Genomic DNA, 9469 nt, shown 5'->3' on the forward strand with positions numbered 1-9469 from the left:
TCCACTGCCTTCGTAGAGAATTCCACTGCATAATGTGGTGCTAGTGGTAAAGAACCCACCTGCCGATGCAAGAGACATAAGAGACATGGGTTCAACCCCCGGGTTGGAAAGATCCCCTGGAGGAGGGCATAGCAGCCCACTCCAGCATTCTTGCCTCAAGAATCCCACGGACAGAGGAGCCTGGCAGGTACAGTCCATAGGGTCGCAAAGAGTAGGACATGACTGAAGGGACTTAGCTTGCATGCACGCAACTGCATAAACATTTTTAAAATCACTGATCTAGACCAACTCCCCAATTTTATAAACAGTAATACTGAAACACAAGGTGATTTTTCCCAAGACCGCTTTGCTGGTGACAGGGCTAGGATTATCTACATCTGTCTCCAGTCATGTCCAACTCTGTGTAACTCTATGGACTGTAGCCCAACAGGCTCCTCTGTCCATGGGATTCTCCAGGCAATAATAGTGGAGTGGGTTGCCATGCCGTTCTCTGGGGGATCTTCCTGACCCAGGGACTGAACCCATGTCTCTTAAGTCTCCTGCATTGGCAGGTGGGTTCTTAACCACTAGGGCCACCTGGGAAGCCCTCTTTAAAACCTAGCTTTCCCCCAAAACACTAGTGCTGTTTAACCAGGGGGACACCCCAGCATCATCCAGGAACCTGAGAAAATATACACCTCCAGGATCTCACTACTGTCTGAGAACCTCTCAGCTGCCTTGGAAAGACAAGGGCCAAACACTGAGTCTGGAGTTGAACTGTCTGCCCACCAAAATTCTGCTTGAAACTCTAGTGTCTATATAATCAGCAGAACCTAATACTTATCATGATAATTCAACTGAAACTTTTTTTTTTATAGATTCCACTCCTTCTTTCACAGACAGGAGTAGATGAATGAAAGTGCTTGTCAAGTCTGGCATCTCTTGGGGGATTCCCAGAGCCACAACACATTGTATCTACTTCCTGTGGTTTTCCCAATGCACGGTCATGTGTTTAAAGGCTCTGAGACGTCCTGCAACAAAGAACCCCTTTTCACTTCTGTCTTTACACTCAGGATTTCTCAAACTTCTTTGGCCATGGAAACTTTGTGTATGTGTAACACCTATTCACAGAGTACGCTCTGTGAAATTCTGCTCTATTTTAGGTATCACCTTCAGGAAGTAGGACTGAGATGAGGAGCAAGAAAATCCACTTTAATCGTCTCTGCAAAGTTAGCTTGGAGAAGGCAATGGCACCCCACTCCAGTACTCTTGCCTGGAAAATCCCATGGATGGAGGAGTCTGGTAGGCTGCAGTCCATGGGGTCACTAAGAGTCGGACACGACTGATCGACTTGCCTTTCACTTTTCACTTTCATGCATTGGAGAAGGAAATGGCAACCCACTCCAGGGTTCTTGCCTGGAGAATCCCAGGGATGGGGGAGCCTGGTGGGCTGCAGTCTATGGGGTCGCACAGAGTCGGACACGACTGAAGTGGCTTAGCAGCAGCAGCAGCAGGAACAGCAAAGTTAGCTGGCATTCCACGCAGGCTGGTTCAATCCCACATTCCGGGGGGCTGGCTGCCGCCCTGCCAGGCCCGCCTCTCTATCTATTCCCTCCACGAGAGGAAATGCAAACTCCCATCTCTACTCGGCTTCCTGTCCTTCCTCTCAACCTCTGGGCCAAAGCCAAGGAATGGCTTGCTCCCCCTCTGGTTCCCCGCCCCACACTACCCAGAGGGAAATTCAGTGGGTCTTGTAGCAGATAAGCTCAACGAGGCTGTCAAACGGGAACCCAAACTTGAGCAGAGACCAGGAGAGCCTCTGACCAGCTCTGGTTTTCCTTTCCTGCGATTTCAGTGACCTCATCCTCCGCTGCTCCTCGCCTCGCACTTCCTAATGAAAATCCTCGTCCCTGGAAGACCTCGGGAATTGATTCAACGAGTCTGTGTTCAGCACATCGACTGCAGAGACGATATCCTCTTAGCTAGTGATCTGTTTTGTGTTGGAGTGACAAAACATTCCAAAATCCAATTTGCTGTTGCGAATCCTGGTTCATGGAGAAGGCACCGTGAAGAGGGCGGCGGGCAGCCAAGCTGAGCCGGCAAAGAGGATGCTCGAGGTCTCGCACGCACCTGTCGGCATGAGTCTGAGCAGGCCAACGGTGGCAGCCACTCCTGCTGCGGCCCGGAGGGGTGGTGATGAAATCCAAGGGCACCCTTCTAGCCGCCTCAAGTTTAGCAGAAGCTTCACTCACTTCAGCGTGGAGGAGAAGCCAAATAAATAACACACAGAATGAAAGTTTGTCTTTTGGAGAGACAAAAAACAAACCAACCACAAGCAGATCACCTGTGGATGTTCCCTACAGTATTCAGGCCAGAGAGACCAAGTCAGATAGCTTAGGCCCGACTTCCAGGCGGGACAGCACTCAGCTGGATGAATGGGCTCCATCAGGGCCTTGCTGCCCACATTTCTCAGAATCAGGATGTCATTCCTGGCTAAGCACTACACTTACCATAAGTCTGCACAATGACCTTCCCCACCCACAGGCCATTTGCACCAATTTCCAATGAATCTCCTCTCCAACACCATATGGTCCAGGCCCCCAGTACATCATGACAGCCACAAGCAAAGATTCCTTTCCTGCCTCTGGCTTCCAAGATCCGGAACCCTAGGGTGGCTAATCAATGAATGAGCCAGCAAGTGGTGAGCACCTACTGTGTGCATACTTCCCAAAGAATGAAAAGACCATGCGCTGTATAACAGACTGGGACCTTGGGCATTCATTCCATCTTAGTTCCCAGACCGCCAAAATGAGAATAAATAATCCCCACTTTACTGGGTGATTTGAAGGATTAAATGAGAGTGTGAAGCAGCCACTGGGAGAACTAGACTCCTACCAGCATAAGACTCAGAGCCTCACAGAGTCAAAAGCAGAGATCAGGACTGCACTCATTCACTCCTCCTTAGGTTTTTCCCAGGATGAAATAGGAGCTGCCAAATGAGGCAAGAGTCACCCTCAGGAACTGAGCACTCTGCCAGAATGATCCTCGAAATTTCACAACCAACGGCAGTCAAGGATAAGGCCCAACCCCATTTGGTGATAGGGGAAGCTGAGGTTCAAAGAATGAATAGATTTGCCTGGGATCACAGAGGTGGTCCAAGGGAGAAACCTTGCCCCAGCACATTTTCCACAAACCTCCCCATGGCTTGCTAAGGATGCAAACAGCGCAGTGACAAGGGGCCAAGTTGTCTGCCTAGGGTTGAGACCTGACTCCACCCCCTACTAGCTCTGTGATCCTGGACAAAGTCCATACCCTTCCCCCAACACTGCCCCCACCTCAGTTTTCTGGTGGAGGAAATGGGGATAATAACAGTGATTGTCCCTCCGGGCAAGGAAGACATGGGCCAACCTGTGCAAACCCTTAAACGATGCCTCTACCAAGTAAGTGCTCAGGAAATACTAGCCACCATTATCATTACTAATTATTATTATTTTTCATTCTGTTATTTTCACAAGGACAACTACGTCCTCACAGCCTCTTCCCTGGGGAGGCTGATGTCACGTGATCCTAAGCACAGAGATGCAGGGTTCATGTAGACTTGGCCTGGGACTCAGGAAGCTTTTCTTCCAAGCTGCTTGGTACCCAGCAGGGAAGCAGCCTCCTCTTTCAGGAACAAGACCCTGCTCTGGAAATTAGGACCCCTGCCTCCCTCCACTTTAAAGATCCCTCGCTTACCACTAAGCAGCAGAGCCCCCTTCAGCCTCCCTGCTGACTTCACATTCCTGCCACAACTGGAAGGCTAGCTGTGACCTTGGCAGTGAGGAGGGAAGAAGGAAGAGCTGGTCAGCCCGAACCAAGAGAGGGGATCAGGTTGGGGTGCAGGGTGGAGAGCAGTCGGGAGCATATCTACTAAAAAGGTAGCCTCCGCAGGGCTCCTCTCGCCCAAGCCTTGCTCCACAGAACCTATAGGGCAATTACTCTAATCACGTGCATCTCCGCAACAGTCGTTTGATTTATTAGTGCGCCGTCTTTTTAAAATGCCGCTCTTAAATATAAATAACACTTAATCATCCAGCTGTCGTTAAATTCATGTTATATTGATTTCTTGGAGTGCCACAAATTTGAGGGCGAATGGGCTGGCGGATGTGTGCACGAAGCCACGAGGTGGATTGGCAAGGGGAGGGACTGGGATGGGAGGAAATGGCGGGGTGGGGGTGGGGGGTGAAGAGAGGGTGTCAAGGGAGGGACATGAGCCCTGCTCCACTGCCCGAGGGTCCCAACCAGCTTCACATCGGGCAGCGCTGGACACAGATGAAGAAGAGGAGAAAAGAGCCTAGAAACAGTAGCACGTGTGTTGCATCCCAGACGCATCCCAGCCTGGAATCTCGGGCGGGTTTTCTGCAGGGCAGACACCCTATAACAGCCCCTCGCTGAAGCCACCCCAACAGGTCTTGAAATGGCATTGTCTGTGGATTGGCTTCTCCGGGTGAGGATGGGGAGAAAAACGACTGAAAAATGCCCCCTAGCTGGCTAGGAGGAGAGAGATGGGCGGCGATTTCTTTTGCATCAAAGCTTAGGGATAACTAGGAGCTAAGAGCGGGTGATTTCCCCGCCCCCTGAGCGCTCTCTCCACTTCAGGACCTTTGCTGCGCTAGAAAGACACCCCCGGCCCCCCCCCCCCCCCCCCCGCCGCCCCCCCCCACCCCGACTTAATTCCCAGCAGCCTTCGTCGTGATTAGAAGGATCGGGAGGCCAAGTATAGGCAGACTCTGCGGCGCAGACTTCCCTGTCTGCGGGGAACAGCGGCCGCGGGGAGGGAGAGGTGCAGAGACGCAGAAAGGAAACGACTTGGCGGCCTCGGATTCCTCCGGAAACGTTTGCCCGAGTGTCGGTGGGCATCCAGAATGATGGGCTGGGAGGACAGAGGCGAGCCCGGCAGTAGCTGGATCCAGCGAGAAGGAAGGGCTCGCCGGCAAGCCACGCCGCGCGCCCACATCAGAGGCGCCCGGAGCACAGCCCCGCAGCAGCGAGGGTCTGCAGAGAAGCTAGTTTGACTCCCTGCCAAGCAATGAGGAAGACTCCCCACCCCCACCCCCCACCCCCCAGAGAACTTAACTGGAAGGTACTGGTGGACTGGTGGAGAGAGAGAGTGACAAGGAACGTGACATGCTCCAGGGCTGGGCCAGAGTGCCAGGGAAAAAATGAGACGTACAGCCAGCTTTACACAGATGTTAATTAATGCCTGCTTTGTCCTAGAAACCAAATTGGTACCTAACACTAAGTTCCAAAGGTGTGGGGATTTTTTGAACCCACGTTAAAAAAAAAAAAATGTTTAGCTTGTCACCAGCATAGTGACTGCTGGCTTGGCGTGAATATGATGGATCCTGAGGCTGCAAATAATCAAGAAAGGAAAGTGATTGGGGAAGGAAGCAGAGAAAGGTGCAGAGATTTCCCCTGGAAGGCACACAGACCTTTCTGGAAGCTTGGACCCCACCTTTCTGCCCTTTCAAGGTGCCCTGAGGGAATGTTTACCTGGGAGCCACCCACCATCGCTGGTGCTCCCTATTTCTGTAGAAGACCATGTGCTGCTCCACACATACGTGGGACCTCCCTATCCACGCACCCACAGGGCATGCATGTGAAATGTTAAGGCTCTCCTGTAGCCACAAAGATATAGAGATGGGTCCCCGCTGTCAACCTTTGTTATGTGGTTGAAAGAGCTGACCACAATATAGCAAGGCTTTTTGAGAAGGTGCACGTATATCTAGGTGCGTGTACACACACCCACCATTCTTAAAAAGAGAATAATATCTCTTTTCCCGACTGGGTTCTCCCCATTGTGAGAGCTTAGCTTTATTCCATCTACCCTTTTCAATCAATCAAAGGGCAGCTCACACAGCACACAGCGGGGAATACAATCTCCCTCCGGGGGATGTCTGGTTCTCTCCTTCCCAGCCTAACCGGAGATCTTTGCAGGAGCTGAAAAAAGTTTGAAAATAGCAGAGAGATGGGGGTAGGAAGAGGGCCCTTTAGTTAAGCACCCATCTTCAGTATTTACAGAATCAGCCCAATCCTTTGCCCAGCACTGAAGCCCACTTGTTCGAAAGAATGTTGCCTCCTTCCCCCTAATGTTCTGGAAAACTCCCAACATATTTTTCCCACTGGTGGGTTTGCAGGACACACTGAACACATGATCTTGTATAGAGAGTACAAGCTGATTCCATTTCTTGCCAAGTTGCCCAACAAGCTATGCCAAAAGGGACAGCTCCAGAAACACAGAACCTCGCTAAATCTATATTCAACTCCAAACTGCTGTTGTAATGGATCTCACATTCTGCTCCCTACAACTGAGCCCTGAACGATTTGGTCTTTGATCCCCAAATGGGAACTGTGAAAAAAAAAAAAAACTTTGGGAACCCTATCACTTCCCACCTCCTCCAGAAAAAGTTTGAAAATGGGCAGCCTGTGACACTCCAGCCAGGGAGGAAAAAAAAAAAAGGACAAGCTTAAGGGAGATAGAGCCTTGAACCACAGGCTTCTGGAGAGCCTGTGGTTTCACATGTCAGGAGCAGCCTGGCTCTGGGAGACGCTGCCAGACCCAAGAATGCCTGGCCTCTTTGTAGGGTGGGCACTGTTGAGGTGGTCATGAAGGTGGAGGGGGGGGGGCCTCCTCCCTTCCTGCAGTGCGCCCTCCTCCATCTCCCTTCTAGTTCTATTTCTCAGACACACAGCTCGAAAGGCATGTGGCAGGTGTTAGGCACAGGCAGGGGAAAGCATCCCCATGTTTCCCCGGGCACAGTGCAGAGGGAAGGCTAGGAAGCCCCAGGCGCGTGTAGGATTGCTGTTGCCCACAGACTGGAGATGCTAGTAGGTTAGACCTTCTATGGAGGATCCGGCCCCATACAGTCTCTCTAGACCAGCCACACACCCAAAGCGATGCTTAAGCCCCTTCCTGCCTGAAACCCCGGCGCATTCCCGGGAAAGCGTTGCCTCGCTTCAGAAAGGCGGCTGTGCTGCCTCTTACTGGGGAAACGCAGTGCCTGTTCCATACGCACCGCCCTACAGAACTGCAGCCCCATCCGCCTCTGTGGCCTCCTCCCCGTGCGCGGGGCCACCCCGCTCTCCAAAGATCTGTCTGAATATCTGTCGGTCCGTCCCAGCGTTAAACCCCTCCCGGTGCGCCAAGGCCACGGAGCAGAGATTACCTGGGGCGGGTCTCCCAAGACCATGACTTCTCTGGGATTATTTTTTTTTAACCAGCTAGGGATGCCAGTGGCTGGGAACTGGGGGCGAAAAAAATCGCTCCCTCAACCTGGCCGGCCGGGAGGGAGAGGCAAGAAGGCACAGAATCCCACCCGAAAGTCCCGGTTGGCGAAGTCTGAGTCCCAGAGCGTCAGAGGAGAAAGAACACGGGAAATACCTGCTCCGGCCACGCCGCACCTACGTGGGTGTCCAGGTGGGACGTGGACAGGTGCGAATGCGCGGCGTGTGCCTATGTGTATGTGTGTGTGTGTGCGCGCGCGTGTGTGTGTATGTGTGTGCGTGCGTGCAGGGAGCTGGCTCCGGGGCAGCCCAGGACTCCGGACCGCGCGGGTATCTCCGCCCGCGCTGTCCTCGCCCGCCCGGCTCCTTACCTGCAAGCGCCGCTTTGCCTGCTTCAGCGGGAGCGCCGCATTGACACTGCAGATGGTGCTGGGGCCGCTGCCTCTCGCCCTCCTCTGAACGTGTGCGTGTGCGCGCGTGTGGCTGCCTCCTCCAGCCCAGCCCCGAACCAACGCGAATACTCCACCGAGGCGCGGGGAACCCAGGGGGGAGGCCAGGGAAGCGGAGGGCGAAATCAGAGCCTGCGGGACTTGACAGCTTCTCTGGCGGCGTCCAGGGTGGGCGGAATGTCCAACAGAAAGGTCGGGAAATGCGGCTAGCTTCCAAGCACCCCTTTTCCCCGAGATCCCGAGCCCCGAAGCCCGAGCAGCAGCGGTGGCGGCTCTCGGGGGCTGCGGTGGCGACGCGGGGCCGCCCCCCTTCGTCCCCACCCCCGCGGGCTGAATGTCCTTGATGCCAAGCGGGCACGGCGGCGTCACTCCGCACCGCCCATGCTCGCCCGGTCGGGCCGCTGCCCGGGCGCGGCAAGTGCGCCGGGGACCCGCCGGGGAGCGCTGTCCGCGCCTCCGCGCGCCTCCCTGGGCAGCGGCGGCCACCCCCCGGCCACCCGCGGTCGGCCGCGCCGCGGCTGCCCTCGCCCCCGCCGGGGGACGGGCCGGGCCGGGCCGAGGGGCCGGGGCTGGGGGGCCGCGGGAGCCGCCGGCTGCTCCCCGGGGAGGCGCGGGGCGGCGGCGGCGGCGGCCGCCGGCGCTGCGGCGGCGGAGAGCGCGGCCGCGGGCCGAGCCGGGCCTCCCGGGCGCGCCCCCGGCCCCCCGGGCGGGCTGCTCGCAAAGTTTGCAGGGGGCAGGGAGCGGGGCCGCCGCTGGCTCGGCCGCCGCCGGAGCTCCCGGGCTGCCTGCTGCCGCCGCGGCTCGCTGCTGCTGTGCATTGAAGCCCGGCCAAGCGCTGCAAAAACTCCAGCTGCCTGGCGCTCTCTGGGTCCTCCTCTCCTCCCTCCCGCCCTCCCCGCTTCCCTGCCTCCCTCCCTCGCCGTGCCCCCGCCCCTCCCCGCCGCCCGCCGCCGCTCCCTCCCTGGCTCGCGCTGGCTGGCTCGGAGCTCGGCTGACAGCTAGACCGCCCGAGAGCGGCCGGCAGAGGGGGCAGGGGGCGCCTCCCCGCACCCAGCGCCCGCGCCGCCCCCCTCGCCCGCGCTCCCGCTCCCACGTTGAAGGAGACCCGCCTGGCGCCCTCGGCCCGCACCAGGCGACCCCGCCGGCGGCGAAGTGGGGCGGAGGGGCGCGTACTTGGTGGCACGGGAGCCGGGCGCGCCCGCAGGATGGGGCACACAGCTGCCTCCAGCAGGTCCGGATGTGGGGCGCCGACGGTCGGAGGGACCCCCAAGTGCTCAGAGCCAACACACCGACACAGGCACCCGAGCCCCGAATCAGAGCCGCGCCCCAACACCCAGCGGGGGACCTGAGGACGCGAGGCTTGTTTGAGAGAATATGGGTGGTCAATGGCCCTAGAGCTCCCTTGTTAACCTGACTTCTCTAGTCCTGTTCATATTGAGGCCGACCTGGTTCCTCTCTTCTTGAAAACCCTAGATCTTGGATCAGAGCAAAAACAGACAATACCAATATCAGGGTGGTTTCTGAAGTCCAAAGAAAACAATCAGGACGTTGCTCAGGTTCAGAGAGCCATGGGGCAGGGCGCAAATATGGAAGTGAGCAGCTCTATCCCTGAAACCTCTGTCTCTATCCTCCCAGGACTGTGCCCCATCCAGCAAAAGAAACTTCGATTTCCACACTTAATTTAGCCCAAGACATCCATGTGTCCCTCTCTCATCCTGGCTACAACCTCCACCCGCCACACCAAAGTGGCACCATCAATTCTGCCCTCCAGGGACCTC

The 9469-nt window shown here is 56.1% G+C and overlaps 1 protein-coding gene across 3 annotated transcripts in view; it reads right to left on the reverse strand.

Moving 5' to 3' along the window:
* Positions 1–8221, reverse strand: part of PLXNA4 (plexin A4) — a 481037-nt gene extending 472816 nt beyond the window's left edge. For 2 of the 3 annotated variants that reach the window (XM_006047726.4, XM_025291543.3), the window contains exon 1: positions 7614–8213. The gene's annotated coding sequence lies outside the window, so the exon portion shown is untranslated. Of the gene's footprint in view, positions 1–7613 lie in introns of all 3 variants that reach the window. The other variant, XM_025291544.3, reaches the window with a different exon arrangement.
* Between the last annotated feature and the right edge of the window lie 1248 nt (positions 8222–9469).

Source organism: Bubalus bubalis, chromosome 8 (assembly GCF_019923935.1).
Source record: "Bubalus bubalis isolate 160015118507 breed Murrah chromosome 8, NDDB_SH_1, whole genome shotgun sequence".
Taxonomy (NCBI): Eukaryota; Metazoa; Chordata; class Mammalia; order Artiodactyla; family Bovidae; genus Bubalus; species Bubalus bubalis.